The 16,418-nt window shown below is 51.7% G+C and overlaps 1 protein-coding gene across 1 annotated transcript in view; it reads left to right on the top strand.

Moving 5' to 3' along the window:
- The first annotated feature begins 9,375 nt into the window (after nucleotides 1-9,375).
- Nucleotides 9,376-16,418, top strand: part of LOC123378267 (dnaJ homolog subfamily B member 2-like) — a 28,332-nt gene continuing 21,289 nt past the window's right edge. The window contains exon 1 of the mRNA XM_045031850.1: nucleotides 9,376-9,514. The gene's annotated coding sequence lies outside the window, so the exon portion shown is untranslated. The remainder of the gene's footprint in view (nucleotides 9,515-16,418) is intronic.

The following is a 16,418-nucleotide window of genomic DNA, read 5'->3' as shown; positions in this document are numbered from 1 at the left end:
ACAGCCATCACTAGAGACTTAATTCTTGTTAAAGACAGTTCAGATTCTGGAGCCCAGGTTGAGAGAGGTGCTGCTGTGTTGTACTGACACACACTGGCTCAATCCAAGGATCGGAGAGAGGAGTTGGCAGAGGAGCCGGGATTGAGTGGCATCAGTAGGGTGCCTGGTGGAAGACGGGGGGGAGAAAGGCGGGTGAATGTTACAGTGTAAGGGCGCGAAGGAGGTGGTGGATGGAGGAGATTGGGAAGCATCTGAAGGGAAAGGGGAGGTCTTTGGAGGGCCGTGAGGGCACTGATACAACGAGGAGGAGGACAGGAACTGCCGTGCCAGCCAGATCTATGTAGTCCAGTCTCCAAGTCCTGTCTAGGACAGTGGCTAATACCAGCTGCTTCAGAGACACCTAGTGGCCAGTTGTGGTACAAGATGCCCACTGTCATCAGATGTCACCGGTGTGGTGTTTTGATCTGTTCAATGTTGATAACAGTCGGCTGCATGCGTGTGGTTCTCCCTGTGTGCTGCCCCGGCTCTGCAGATCGCTGGCACTGCAGATCTCAAGCGAGCCGCCCAATGACCACAGACGCTGATAAGGTACGAAGGCACCCGGCCAAATTTATTGCCAAATGAAGCACAGTGTCTAGCTCCCAGGATCAGATGTCTACAGTTCTGCTAGTACATACGTGCTCCCTGGCAATGGACTGACTCAGTCAGTGGCGGATTTACCACTGCCCCCTAGGTCAGACAAAGACATCCACTCAGGGACGCATTCTTATACATGGGTACAAACAAATTACACATCACTCCTGACGTATTGAGGTGCAACCCCTCCATGCAGTAAGGTGCCACCTCTCACCTTGTACATGTTGGTTTGAACAAAACAACTCTAGCCATCATATTACCCTTTTGCCTGTCTTTAGGATGGGTCAGCCTGTTCCTTGTTATGTGGGGAATGTGCAAGTATCGGAGTGTTCTTGGTACCATCCTGGCACATGTTTATAGCTCTAGTGTCCAGTACCTCTTAGGTATGTGTATTTTTGCAACATCAGCCCTTTCCTTGCCAGCTTCTGGGAGCAGGGCCTGCCTCTGGCTCACAGCTTTACTTTGCTTTATGTTAACAAAGTCTTGACCATGACTTTAGTTCAGGCCTTAGGTCTAATACCGGGCCTCTGATATAAGGGTTAGATGTTTCAGGGCCTCATCTTACTACACCCACATAGAGGAAGTTTCTGCCTGACCCCACCCATCACTTGGTGCTTGGCTTACGTTCTGATGCAGGGCAGTTGATATCGCCCTTGTTTTAATCCTGTCTGCATGTCGCTGTTGATGTTCTCATTATCCAGATAAATGTCTAATCCTTTTTTAATCCTACTTATTAAGCCTTTGTTGTGGCAGTGAGGTTAGTTGGGCAGAAGACAGTTGTGGTTTTTATTTTTGACTGTCATCTTTTACGGACGTGGCAATTTGCCATTGAGGAAGCAGAAGCTGAGCAAGGTAGATCTCGCCAGAGATGCATGTTTATTATTTAAGAATATGTACTAGTTTATGACATGCATTTCTAATGTACCCTTCACGCCGGAATCTGGCTAGACATCGGATTCCCCTAAAGTCCAATTTGCAATTGCACATGTAATTTCCCCCAAAAGAAAGTGTGTCCCCTGAAGTCTCACTTCAAGGTGAATTTAAGGCTCTGGGCCCAGTGGGGAAGTGAACTCGGGGTCCCCATAGTAGGACCCAGCGTGCCAGTCATGTGGAAAGGCTGGAATGGGCAGCTGGATGGGCAGGAAGCACAGAGCTGGGACAGCTGGAGTTGTAGGCCAGTCCCAGTGAGAACGTGCAGCCGCCCCCTCAGTCCGCACCACAATCAGGGCTGGACAGACTCTCTGCTGCACTCACCTGAGGGAGGGAGGAAGGGTTCCCCCAGCTCCAATACCTCCCCAAGAGCCTAGGCATGGGTGATCAAAGCAGCCCTTGCAGTGACTTGTGAGCGGCCCGCAAAATTCAAACTCTACTTCCTAGAACTTATTGGGAGGTGTTAAGGCCAGAAAGGACCATCATGATCATCCAGTCTGACCTCCTGCATAACACAGGCCAGAGATTCTCTCCTGCAATTTCTGCATCGAGCCCTTAACTTCTTGTTGAGCCTCAGCAGATCTCTAGTCTTTATTTAAAGACTTCTGGGGATGGAGAATCCAACATGTCCCTAAGTAAATTATTCTAAAGCTTAATAACCCTCAGTGTTAAACATGTTCACCTTCTAGTTTACATTGTTCTAGCTTCAGCATCGAACCACTGGATCTTTGCTGCTAGATTAAAGAACCAATTACTCCCCAGGTAGGTTGCTTATAGACCATGTTCAATTCAGCTCTAAACCGTCTCTTGGATAAAGTAAATAAGTTGAGTTAGTCTCTTTCACTGCAAGGCAGGTTCTTCAGACAGATCATTCCTGGGGCTCTTTTCCAAACTCTTTCTAATTTGTCAACACCCTTTGTGAAGTGTAGACACCAGAACCAAACACAGTATCCGGTAACAGTCTCACGAATGCCGTAGATAGACTTACTACCATCTCCCTGCTCCTACTTGATAGGCTCCGGTTTACACATCCCAGCATCACATATTTCCTCTTAGCTACAGACTTGCACTGGCATTCATGTTCAGTTGGTTATCTGCCATGACCTCTAAATCCTTTTCAGTCACTGCCTTCCAAGATACTGTCTCCCATCTTATAACTTCCTGTCAGGGTGGTTAAGCACTGGAATAAATTGCCTAGGAAGGTTGTGGAATCTCCATCGCTGGAGATTTTTAAGAGCCGGTTAGACAAACACCTGTCAGGAATGGTCTAGATAATACTTAGTCCTGCCATGAGTGCAGGGGACTGGACTAGAGACCTCTCGAGGTCCCTTCCAGTCCTATGATTCTGTAAGTCCGACCTACATTCTGTGTTGAAGTACACTTTGTTCAAATGAACCTACCTTACTAAACAATCCAGATCAGTCTGCATAGTTGACTTGTCCCCATCATTATTCACCACTCCACTAATTGTTGTGCTATCTTCAAATTTTACCAGCAGTGACTTAATATTTTCTGCCAGATCACTGATGCTGAAGAGCACTGGGCCAAGAACCAGTCACTGAGAATCCCCCTTAGAAACATATCTACTATATGGTGATCTCCCATTTGCAATTACTTTTAGTGATCTATCAGAACTTCAGCAGACTCATGAGGGTCTCCTCTCTCTCTCTCTCTCTCTCTCACACACACACACACACTCTCTCTCTCTCTCTCCCTCCCTCCCAGGACCTACTCATTCTGTCTCTTGGCCACGCCTTGAGGGTCTCCCCTCTCTCTCTCTCTCTCTCTCCCTCCCTCCTTCCCAGGACCGAACATTGATCTCAATCAATGTGGCCAGGTCACTCATTCTGTCTCCTGGCCACGCCTTGTCCTTTCTCTTGCTGGGTTCTGCTCCTCTCTTTTCCTGTTCTGGAATCCTGGTTTCTTTCCCTTTCTCTGTTTCCGCATCCGTTTCACTGCAGGGGAGTTTCTCCCTCTCCCCTTAGTCCTTTCTTTCTGCGTGTTGTTTTCTCCCACTCTGGATACCTTCAATACCTACTTTCTTTCACCTTTGTCACTTCCTTCCCCTCCCCCAGGCTGAATTTCGCCTTCAGTCTTCTTTTTTTTAAATCATCCCCGATCCTCCCATCTCTTCCTCCTCCCCCTTTTGTTCCTGCCCAGTTTCTCCTTCCTTTCTCCACTGTCTGTTCCATGCTAACACACACCCAGTGACCCAGGCACTCACCCACCTGCCTAACCCACCCTCTGCTGTATCCACACTTACTCCCTGCCCCCTCCATTCACACCCACCGCTGACTGCATCTCCTCTCTCTCACTCATCCACCCACCCCACTGTTGCGCTCCCTCCTACACACAGGCACCACCACTCCGCCCCACACTCTGGGCTTGGCTTTGCTGACAGAGAGGTGTGGGTTTACTGCAGGGTCACTAACATGGTTTGGTTTGCGGTGGGAGAGCTAACACGTGTAGTGTTAGTTATCCTGCAGTAACTCCACAGTGGAGCGATGCGGCAAACCAGCCCCAGGCCGGGGGAGAGTGCTGGCCTCGCCTAGCTATCTCCAGGGGTTGTTATCTCACTGTCAAACAAACACACCCTCTCAGGCGGTGGAGGCAAAGCCTGGGCCCTGGCCCCCATAAACACATCTCCCCTTGCCTGCTCCACCCAGCCCCTACCCCCTTGCTCCCCTGCCATTCGCCTCCCCCACTGCTCCCCACATGCCTCCTACCATGCCCCCTCCCTCAGCCCCTGCAACCCCACAACTCCTCAGGCTCTCCCCTTGCCCACCTCACCTGGCCCCCCACCCCCTCGCTCCCCTGCCATACCCCTCCCCCACTGCCCCCCACATGCCTCCTACCATGCCCCCTCCCTCAGCCCCTGCCACCCCACAACTCCTCAGGCTCTCCCCTTGCCCACCTCACCTGGCCCCCCACCCCCTCGCTCCCCTGCCATACCCCTCCCCCACTGCCCCCCACATGCCTCCTACCATGCCCCCTCCCTCAGCCCCTGCAACCCCACAACTCCTCAGGCTCTCCCCTTGCCCACCTCACCTGGCCCCCCACCCCCTCGCTCCCCTGCCATACCCCTCCCCCACTGCCCCCCACATGCCTCCTACCATGCCCCCTCCCTCAGCCCCTGCCACCCCACAACTCCTCAGGCTCTCCCCTTGCCCACCTCACCTGGCCCCCCACCCCCTCGCTCCCCTGCCATACCCCTCCCCCACTGCCCCCCACATGCCTCCTACCATGCCCCCTCCCTCAGCCCCTGCCACCCCACAACTCCTCAGGCTCTCCCCTTGCCCACCTCACCTGCCCCCCCATCTGCTCGCTCCCCTGCCATACCCCTCCCCCTCTGCCCCCCACATGCCTACTACTATGCCCTCCCTCAGCCCCTGCTGCCCCACCTCTCCTCAGGCTCTCCCTTTGCCCGCCCCAACTGGCCCCCCATCCCCTCGCTCCCCTGCCATACCCCTCCCCCTTTGCCCCCCACATGCCTCCTACTGCCCCCTCCCTCAGCCCCTGCCGCCCCACCTCTCCTCAGGCTCTCCCCTTGCCCACGTCACCTGGTCCCCCATCTGCTCACTCCCCTGCCATACCCCTCCCCCTCTGCCCCCCACATGCCTCCTACTATGCCCCCTCCCTCAGCCCATGCCACCCCCACCTCTCCTCAGGCTCTTCCCAGGCCCCTCATCCTGTGGGCCTGGCCAGGCCTCTCTCCAAAGCCCCCTTGGGTAGCCCACAGAAGCACTGTGTGTGTGGGGAGGGGCAGTGGGGCTGGGCCCCCCAGCAGGCCAGGGCTGCTGCAGCATCACTCCCCCCACTGCAGGGGGCGCTGCTCCGCCAGGCCGCGGCTCTAGGGAGCGATGGGTGGAGCAGTGCTAGGCCAGGTGGCGCTCTAGCCACATCTCTATGGTCATGGGTGGGGTGGAGACGGCGCTCTAGGCAGCGTCTCTATGCTCCGGCCGGTTGCTAGGTGGGGCGGTTGCTAGGTGGGGCAGGGCCAGGCCTGTGGGTCAGACAGTCTAAGGCAAACTTCCCATGGAGTGCAGGGGCAGGGCCATAGGGTCACAGCTGCCACCAGGCAGGACTCCGGGGTCCTTTGTCCCTGCCTGACCCGGGCAGCTCTCTCTGCCTGCTGCTGGTGCCGCAGGACAGAGCGTCCACACAGGGAGCTATCCCCGAACTGGTGTTCCGCTTTAAATGTACACTCTGCCTTATTGCAAATTACATCTCCGGTGCAGAGAATCCACCAGCCACGTTACTTGGGAAGCTGGGCCCATGGGTCATCACTCTCCTTAAAACAGTGGTTCTCAAACTGTTTTACTGGTGACCCCTTTCACACAGCAAGCCTCTGAGTGCAACTCCCCCTTATACATTAAAAACACTTTTATATATTTAAAATCATTCTAAATGCTGGAGGCAAAGCAGGGTTTGAGGTGGAGGCTGACAGCTTGTGACCCCCATGTAATAACCTCACGAACCCCTGAGGGGTCCTGACCCCCAGTTTAAGATCCCTGTCTTAAAACATATGCATCTCATTTGCAGCGGAAATTCACCTAGCTTCAGTTTTAAGCCATTAGCTCTGGTTCTGCTGTTGTCTGCTACACTGCTGAAGAGCCCTCTCCAGCAGAGGCCTTCTCCCTGTATGGTTATCTAGACTAGTATCCAGTCACTCAACTTTTTCTTTGGCTTAGCAAAGCGATTGAGTTTCTTTAGTCTCTCCCTAGAAAGCTGGTTCCCCAGATCTCGACTTGTTTTGGGGCTCTTTTCTGAACTCTTTCCCCTTTTCAACAACCTTTTAAGTGTTGGCACCAGAACTGGCCCAACTGTGAGGTTCAGATACTGCATTAGTGGGAGCCGTAGAAATACCTAGATAGATTTTTCAAGAGCAGTGAATCTCAAGCTTTTCCATTAGGGACCCACAAGATCCCCAATCTTATTTAGCAATATGGATAGGGCAGGGTGATATCGTTCCCTCCTGCCCCCACTCCCCATTTGTGACCCTCCCACAGCTGGAGATTCCCCTCTCTAGGCCCCCACCCCTGGCAGGGTAAACAGGAGTCACTCATTGTCAGCTCAGACAAGAGGGACCTGCTGGCCCTAGGCTGGCCTAGGGCTAAATCAGATGCAGAGGTGTAGAGACATCACGTCCACATTTTCAAATAGAAAAAGCTGCTCGGTGTCACTGCTGGTTGTGCTGCCTGGACTCTGTGTGCTGCTCCCAAGTGAGGCGACTCAGACTGTAGGATGGGGAATCAAGCAGCAAAGGACAGCAGGATTCTTCCCCTTCTTCAGCTTTTGTTTCAATCTTTAATGTGCCCAAGCTCTGCAAAGTAGCCCTGGGCTTCCTATTATTTGTGTAACCCTTCTGTCAGGCCGAATTGATAGCAGCAAGGGCTGGGTTCAATACATAGGGGTCCCTTCCCTACAATGTAATGCAAACCAGCTCGAGCCCCCACCCAGTGACCTGGGAAAATCTTACACACACCCCTGGGCGCCTCAAAGAGGCAATACTGCCCCTCTCACAAGCACAGAGTCTGGGTGTAGCAGAAAATGTTTAACAACATGAGATAAACAACATAGCATTAAACTGGAGAAACACCTCAACTAGGCCGTGTCCTTTTCCCTGGGCTCTTGAGTCCAGCAACCCCAAAATCACCCCAAGACTCCAAAGTCCAATACCTCAAATGTCCCAAGAGTCCAGCAACCCAAAAGTCTCTGTCCTGGGTCAGTGCAGCCCCAGAGTTCAAGAGTCTATCTGCAGAGGTTCCCCCCCAGGGATTCCCCCCCGCACCAGCCTGGGTAGAAAGGGGCACCTTATGTGGTCCGGGGCTGACTGCCCAGCCTCTCCGTGAGATTCTGCTTCCACTTTCCCCACGAACTGCTCAGCTCCGCTCCGCCAGCTGCTCTGCTCCACCAGCCGACTTGTGATCCGCTCCAGCTGTCCCCACAAACTGCTCGGCTCCGCTTGCTCCATGGGCCGCTCCAACTGTCCCACAAACTGCTCTGCTCCACCAACTGCTCTACTCTGCAATATAGCTTCAGGCTCCCCCACTAGCTAGCACAGCTCAGTAACCTGTAACTTAGATTCTTAAAGGAATAAAAAATCAGCTCTGATATTCAACATTGGAGAGAGAAGAGGGTGCAAGTGGTGCTTCTGGTTCACACAAGGAGCCCACTCCCTTGTCTAGCAAGTGTCACTCAATTGATGGTAAAAAAAAAAACAGGAGTACTTGTGGCACCTTAAAGACTAACAAATTTATTTTAGCATGAGCTTTCGTGAGCTAAAGCTCACTTCTTCGGATGCCATGCATCCGAAGAAGTGAGCTTTAGCTCACGAAAGCTCATGCTAAAATAAATTTGTTAGTCTTTAAGGTGCCACAAGTACTCCTGTTTTTTTTTTGCAGATACAGACTAACACGGCTGCTACTCTGAAACCTGTCAATTAATGGTGAGACTCGCTGTCACAACGCAGTTTCACAGTTCCTCATCCACACAATCAGGGTGACAACACTCCACTCCTCCCACCCCAACAACAAAGAAACTGGGGATCCCGCAGCTGCCAAAGCAACCAACGCAGGCTGCCGTGGGCTATGCCAGGTGGGGTGGGTGTGCCTATGCAAACACGATCAGCCCCTGAAATTCTTTTCCACACTTGCCATAATTCACCACCAGATGTCAGGGTAGAGCTCATCCTGACTCTGCTTACATTTGTATTGCCACAGTGCCTAGGCAGCCCCAGCGTGGCCTAGGACCCTCCTTGCGTTTTGTTCTGGGTTTGTGCAGCACCTGAGTCCCTGTACATGACAGCTCAGAAGAGAGGCCCGAGCTGAAGCCCACCACTGTACTGCTTTTAAGCATTTCACATTCTCTGCCCAGACTTGCTTGGGCTCCATCTGAGAGAGCGTTACTTAGTGGTGAGAGCAGCTCCCAGCCTAGGTAGTTATTACATTTTCCATGTGAATAAGAGCGGGCTCCTCCTCTCAGCTCCCTTTTATAAGCTTGGCAAGAGCGGCAGAATGTGATCTGGCTTTGGGATGCCTCATGAGGTCTGCGGGAACAGAGATTTTCTCCTTTGGGGGCACACAAACATGCGGCACTCCGTAAAAAGGCAAAGAACAGAGAAATTCCTGGACTCTTTTCTTTTAACGTATTAATGTCAAAAGACAGTGTCAGTGGGGTCCTGCCAATACCCCCCAGAATACGACTTCCCTTAAAAATTCCAGCCCATCAGGAAAGAGCCCCAGCTATTAAGAAGTCTGACATGAACTCTTGAGGGATGCAGCCAGCCCCCTGGTGTATAATCGCCCTCCCTCTCGCTAGTAGGAGAAGGTCTTTGTTCAGGGACCTGTCTGGTCTAGGACACGGCCTCTTCACTCTTGGATGCTATAACCGAGAAATGGTCATAGGTGGCGATCACAAGCATCTGATGAGGAAAGACGCATGCTCCAGCGGAGGGGCTGCCATAGATGGGAGCCCCATAACCACAGCTGGGGAGCATGCTGCTCAGACCACTCAGGGGGCAGCTAGCAGAGAGAGGAAGCTGGTGAATCTGCTGCCGCACAGAGCCCGACGTTCTACTAGGGGCAAGGAGGCTAAAAAAGCGCGAGGAGGAGTAACTGCCTTCTCCTCAACGCCGCCCTTAAAGCTGGGGTGGGGGAGGGGGATTAGGGTAATACCCTGAGGAGCACAGCTCAGACCGCTGCTGGGCTGAGGCTGGGGAGTGCAGCCTCATAAATGCAGAACCTTGATGTCACAATCAGCCTGAGCTTCCCATTGGCTGCAGCAGCTGTTAATCAGCAGTGGAGGACTGTGATGGGCTGCTGATGAGCTCCTGCCCCGCCCTCCTTCCCCCAGCTAGCAGCAGGTACTGCAGGTGTGAAGTGGAGGAGGAGCTATTGGATTGCTGAGACCATGGTGCAGCTGGGGCCGTCTCTCCTGCAGCGATAAGGTACGGCTGAGGCTTTGTTAGCGGGGCAGAGGTCCGGGAGCTGGGGCGCATGCAGAGCCCCAAGGCAGGCCCTGGACAGCTGCCCCATGGAGAGACCCTTGCTTAGAGCAAGCAGAAGGACACTCATGGTTCGGTTCCTTCGTCTATCACAGGTGCACACGCTGCTCAAGCAATACAGCTGCACTAGGGCCCCTCTGCTTGGGGGGCCCCCAGGGGAGCTCAGTGCTCAGCAGCCAGCTGCAGCCCTGCAGTAGCTCCAGGGCCGAGAAGGGGACTCTTGTAGCAGCGTAGATAGAACAAATGGGCTAAAGGCGTTAACATTACCCAGTCACTGTCCACCATCGAGTAAGGTGCAGGGTTTCTATGCAGAGACCTCAGCCTGCTCGGCACCATGGCCAACACACCCCTAAAAATCCCTTGAGCCTTTTATTAAAGATCCAGAAAAAACAGCGTTTCAAATGTTAAAACGAAAGCCTTATTTTACACCCATAGCTGGGGAGAGGTGGTAGGAGGAATGTCAAACATGGGGGCCTGTCTTTTAGATGGTACCAAAGACAGCAATAACTCTTCTTTGCGGGGAGAAGCTTGCTGAGATGAGCATCAGCTGGGGCTGCTGTTAAAAGCTGATTTGGTTTCCTAGAAGACACAACACACACAAGAGGGGAGGGAAACGAACAGGAGAGATGGACAATACAGCTTCTGTGTCCGGCTGTGATGGTCACTTGCAACCTCACTGCCGCGGGAAAAGAAAAAACCCACAAAAACGAGGAGGTTAGTTAAAAGGTACAGCACCTAAAGTAAAATCTCTGCAAGCTGCATGGAAATTTTTTTAAAGAGACCATAATAGAGACTCAACTTACATGTATACCCCAAAGTAAAAAACATAGTAAGAGAACCAAAAAAGAGCCACCACGGCTAAAGAAAGTCAAAGAAGCAGTGAGAGGCAAAAAGGCCTCCTTTAAAAAGTGGAAGTTAAATCCTAGTGAGGAAAATAGAAAGGAGCATAAACCCTGGCAAATGAAGTGTGAAAATATAATTAGGAAGGCCAAAAAAGAATTTGAAGAACAGCTGGCCAAAGACTCAAAAAGTAATAGCAAAAAACATTTTAAGTACATCAGATGCAGGAAGCTGCTAAACAATAAGTGGGGCCACTGGACAATCATTCAAGGACGGTAAGACCATTGCAGAGAAACAAAATGAATACTTTGCATTGGTCTTTGCAGTTGAGGATGTGAGGGAAATTCCTCAGATTTGTCACCTAAAAGAATGGCTCAAGTTTGGGAACTGTCCCAGATTGAGGTGTCATTAGAGGGGGTTTTGGAACAAATTGATCAACTAAACAGTGATAAGTCACCAGGACCAGATGGTATCACCCAAGAGTTCTGAAGGAACTCCAATGTGAAATTGCAGGACTACTAACTGTTACCTGTAACTTATCATTTAAATCAGCTTCTGTACCAAATGACTGGAGAATAGCTAATGTGACACCAATTTTTAAAAAGGGCTCCAGAGGTGAGCAGTTATAAGCTGGTGAGCCTGACTTCAGTACTGGGCAAACTGGTTGAAACTATAGGAAAGAACAAAATTGTCCGAAACATAGATGAACAGAATGTGTTGGGGAATCGTCAGCATGGTTTTTGTAAAGGGAAATCACGCCTCACAAATCTACTAGAATTCTTTGAGGGGGTCAACAAGCATGTGGACAAGGGGAATCCAGTGGAAACAAAAGGTAGGAATAAATGGAAAGTTTTCAATGGAGAGAGGTAAATAGTGATGTCCCCCAGGGGTCCGTACTGGGCTCAGTCCTATTCAACATAGTCATAAACAATCTGGAAAAAGGGGTAAACAGGGAGGTGGCAACATTTGCAGATGACACAAAACTACTCAAGATAGTTAAGTCCCAGGCAGACTGTGAAGAGCTACAAAAGGGATCTCTCAAAACTGGGATACTGCGCAAAAAAATGGCAGATGAAATTCCACGTTGATAAATGCAAAGTAACGCACACTGGAAAACATCATCCAACTATACATATACAATGATGGGTCTAAATTAGCTGTTACCACTCAAGAAAGATCTTGGAGTCATTGTGGATAGTTCTCTGAAAACATCCACTCAATGTGCAGCGTCAGCCAAAAAAGCGAACAGAATGTTGGGAATCATTAAGGAAGGGGTAGATAAGACAGAAAATATCATGTTGCCTCTATATAAATCCATGGTACGTCCACACCTTGAATACTGCGTGCAGATGTGGTCGCCCCATCTCAAAAAAGATCTATTGGAATTGGAAAAGGTTCAAAAAAGGGCAACAAAAACAATTAGGGGTGTGGAATGGCTGCTGTATGAGGAGAGATTGATAAGACTGGGACTTTTCAGTTTGGAAAGGAGACGACTAAGGGGGGATATGATAGAGGTCTATAAAAGTATGACTAGTGTGGAGAAAGTAAATAAGGACGTGTTATTTACTCCTTTTCATAACACAAGAACTAGGGGTCACCAAATGAAATTAAGAGGCAGCAGGTTTAAAACAAACAAAAGGAAGTGCAACACACAGTCAACCTGTGGAACTCCTTGCCAGGGGATGTTGTGAAGGCCAAGACTATAACAGGGTTCAAAAAGAACTAGATAAGTTCATGGAGGACAGGTCCATCAATGGCTATTAGCCAGGATGGGGAGGGATGGTGTTCCTAGCCTGTGTTTGCCAGGGAATGGGCAACAGGGGATGGATCACTTGATGTTTCCCTGTTCTGTTCATTCCTTCTGGGGCACCTGCCATTGGCCACTGTCAGAAGACAGGACACTAGGCTGGATGGCCCCTAGGTCTGACCCAGTCTGGCCATTCTTACGACAACTTAGGGACAGTGTGTCTGCATCCACAACAGTCACTGCCACATTTCCCTGGCCTCCCTCCACAACTGGGGCAGGGACCTCCCAGCTCGGGGCCCAAAGCCACCTGCCTCCTCATCCGGCTCCCTCCTTCAGGCTGGCGTCCTCAGTGCTGCTTGCAGGTGGGGGTCAGTAGCCATTGGTATATTGGTGCAAATTGGCATTGTTAGCTGTACCAAAGCCTAAACAGAGTGGTCATGTGACTGCAGTACTGTAACCCCTCAGTCCTTGCCCCCGGCACCCCCATCCTTTGGGCAGGATCCGCTGCTGCCTGCATCCCCAGTAAGGCACCTGTCATAGACTCACCATAGTACAGCACCTCCTTGTGGTGAGAGCCGCCTCACAGTCCCTCTGCCTCTCTTCCTCCCAGCTCTGCAGTGATTTCCCCTCCAGGGTGTGCTGAGACTGCAGCTGGGGGAGTGCGTCCTGGCCCAGGCAGACACTAGCAGCCTAGCCAGGGGCTGCACAAGCTAGCTGTCTGCCTACGTGCCCAGGGTGTCCATGTCACTTTGTGCACAGTACACTGCTGGTTTTAGCATGCTAGCTCAAGCTGGGAAGCCCAGGCCCAGCTGCAGTGCGGATCCGCCCTCAGAGTCCTGCCCCATCTGAGGTGACAACATCCCAACGCAGAGGAATGAAAACACTCCCTCCCTTCCTGGGCTCAGCCCTCCAACCCTCTCCTGGGCTCCACAAACTTCCTCCTCACTCTGTTACCCAGCCCTGCCCCCCACGGCTCTCTCCCCAGCACCTCCCAAGCCACCGACCCTCAGGGCTTCTCTCCCACAGTCTTTTCTCCGGCGTCAGGAGTCTCCGGGTACGTCTACACTACGGGACTATTCCGAATTTGCATAAACCGGTTTTGTAAAACAGATTTTATAAAATCGAGTGCGCGCGGCCACACTAAACACATTAAATCGGTGGTGTGCGTCCATGGTCCGAGGCTAGCGTCGATTTCTGAAGCGTTGCACTGTGGGTAGCTATCCCGTAGCTATCCCATAGTTCCCGCAGCCTCCCCCGCCCCTTGGCATTTCCGGGTTGAGATCCCAGTGCCTGATGGGGCAAAAATCATTTTTGCGGGTGGTTCTGGGTACAGCCTCACCCCTCCCTCCCTCGCTGACAGCGGCAGACAACCGTTTCGCGCCTTTTTTGCTTGGTGAACCGTGCAGACGCCATAGCACAGCAAGCATGGACCCTGCTCAGCTCCATACCGCAATCGTGGATGTTTTAAACACCTCGCGCACTCTCGTGCAGTATATGCTGAACCAGGACCTTCGAACCGAGGCGAGTAAGAGGCGGATACGGCAGCGCGGCGATGACAGTGATGAGGACGTGGACACAGAATTATCTCAAACCGCGGGCCCCGGCGCTTTGGAGATCCTGATGGTAATGGGGCAGATTCTATCCATTGAACGCCGATTTTGGGCCCGGGAAACAAGCACTGACTGGTGGGACCGCATTGTGTTGCAGGTGTGGGACGATTCCCAGTGGCTGCGAAACTTTCGCATGCGTAAGGGCACTTTCATGGAACTTTGTGACTTGCTTGCCCCTGCCCTGAAATGCCATAATACCAAGATGAGAGCAGCCCTCACAGTAGAGAAGCGAGTGGCGATAGCCCTGTGGAAGCTTGCAACGCCAGACAGCTACCGGTCAGTCGGGAATCAATTTGGAGTTGGAAAATCTACTGTGGGGGCTGCTGTGATGCAAGTAGCCAAAGCAATCACTAAGCTGCTGCTACGAAAGGTTGTGACTCTGGGAAACGTGCAGGCCATAGTGGATGGCTTTGCTGCAATGGGATTCCCTAACTGTGGGGGGGCGATAGATGGAACCCATATCCCTATCTTGGCACCGCAGCACCAGGGCACCCAGTACGTAAACCAGAAGGGGTACTTTTCAATGGTGCTGCAAGCACTGGTGGATCACAAGGGACGTTTCACAAACATCCACGCGGGATGGCCAGGGAGGGTTCATGACGCTCGCGTATTCAGAAGCACTACTCTGTTTAAACGGCTGCAGCAAGGGACTTACTTCCCAGACCAGAAAATAACAGTTGGGGATGTTGAAATGCCTGTCGTTATCCTGGGGGACCCAGCCTACCCCTTGATGCCATGGCTCATGAAGCCATACACAGGCAGCCTGGACAGTGGTCAGGATCTGTTCAATTACAGGCTGAGCAAGTGCAGAATGGTGGTGGAATGTGCATTTGGCCGTTTAAAGGCGCGCTGGCGCACATTACTGACTCGCTCAGACCTCAGCCAAACCAATGTCCCCTATGTTATTGCTGCTTGCTGTATTCTCCACAATCTCTGTGAGAGTAAGGGGGAGACCTTTATGGCGGGGTGGGAGGCTGAGGCAAATCACCTGGCCGCTGATTACGCGCAGCCAGACACCAGGGAGATTAGAAGAGCACACCAGGAAGCGGTGCGCATCAGAGAAGCTTTGAAAACGAGCTTCATCAATGGCCAGGGTACAGTGTGACTGCTGTGTTTGTTGATGAACACCCAACCCCCTTGATTGACTCAGTCCCTGTAAGCAACTCCCCCTCCCCCTTCGAGTACAGCTTACTTATGCAAATAAAGTCACTCTCATTTAAAAAGCATGAATTCTTTATTGATTCATTATAAAAAGAGGGAGAGAAGTAAGGGTGTGCTTTGGGAGGAGGAAAGGAGGGATGGAGAAGGCCATTAAAAAAAAAATTCAGAGTAACGACATCCTTCTGGTTGGGCTGTCCACGGGGGTGGAGTGGGCGGGTGCACGGAGCCTCCCCCCACGCGTTCTTACACGTCTGGGTGAGGAGGCTAAGGAACATGGTGAGGGGGGAGGGTGGTTATACAGGGGCTGCAGCGGCACTCTGTGATCCTGCTGCCGTTCCTGAAGCTCCACAAGACGCCGGAGCATGTCAGTTTGATCACGCAGCAGCCCCAGAGTTGCATCCCGCCACCGCTGATCTTCCTGCCGGTCTTCCTGCCGCCACCTCTCATCTCGGTTGTCCCTCCTGTCCTCACGTTCACTGGCCTCTTTCCTGTAATTTGAAACCACGTCCTTCCACTCATTCAGATGACCTCTTTCATTGCGTGTAACTTCCATAATATCCGAGAACATCTCATCTCGCGTCTTCTTTTTCCTCCGCCTTATCTGTGCTAGCCTTTGGGATGGAGGAGGGACGCTTGAAAAATTTGCAGCTGCATGAGGGAGATAAATATTTAGAAAGATACATTTTACAGAACAATGGTTATACTCTTTCACAGTGAAAAGCACTATTCACCTTACATAGCACATGTGATTTCCCTACAAGGTCGCATTTTTCATCTTAATAGTGCCTGCTTGCAGCTCTTGGGTTACAGATCTCAGACACAGGTCCAGGCATCAGGATTCAGCTTGCATGCGGCCATGGTAAGCCACTGTCTCAGTGATTTACCCCTCCCCCCCCAACGCATGGCTAATACCACGCTAGCTCCCTGCTAATCAACAACCTTCCCCCTCCCCCCCACCCACTGCTTGTCCGGTAGCTTGGGGAAGATCGCCTCGCCGGTGACCAAACAGAAAAGATCATCGGCATTTCACTCCTCCCCTCCCCCCGCTTCGCTACGTGCAGGAAAGTGTTTTTTTTAAGCTGCTGCATTCCACGAACCCAGTAGAAAAATGGCCACCCCCCTTACTTAAATTCCTGATTTCTAACCAGGTTATCCTGAACGATATCACTTTGCTGAGGATAACAGAACAAGATAAAGAGCGGATGCTTCTTGAATGCCAGCAGTCACCGGGACCATACGCCGCTATGCTTTGCCACGCAATGATACCTGATTACTTGCTACATGCATGGCATGGTAAAGTGTCCTACCATGGTGGGCGGAACAAGGATGCCTTGCCCAGAAACCTTTTGCAAAGGCTTCTGGAGTACCTACAGGAGCGCTTCATCGAGATGTCCCTGGAGGATTTCCTCTCAATCCCCGGACATGTTAACAAACTTTTCTAAGTAACTATACTGTCTGCGAATGCGTCCCAAGTCCTCAGGGCAAATCA

Source organism: Mauremys mutica, chromosome 10 (genome assembly GCF_020497125.1).
Source record: "Mauremys mutica isolate MM-2020 ecotype Southern chromosome 10, ASM2049712v1, whole genome shotgun sequence".
NCBI classification, from domain to species: domain Eukaryota; kingdom Metazoa; phylum Chordata; order Testudines; family Geoemydidae; genus Mauremys; species Mauremys mutica.
Note: the sequence above shows the minus strand (reverse complement) of the source record. Positions and strands in the feature narration are given on the sequence as shown.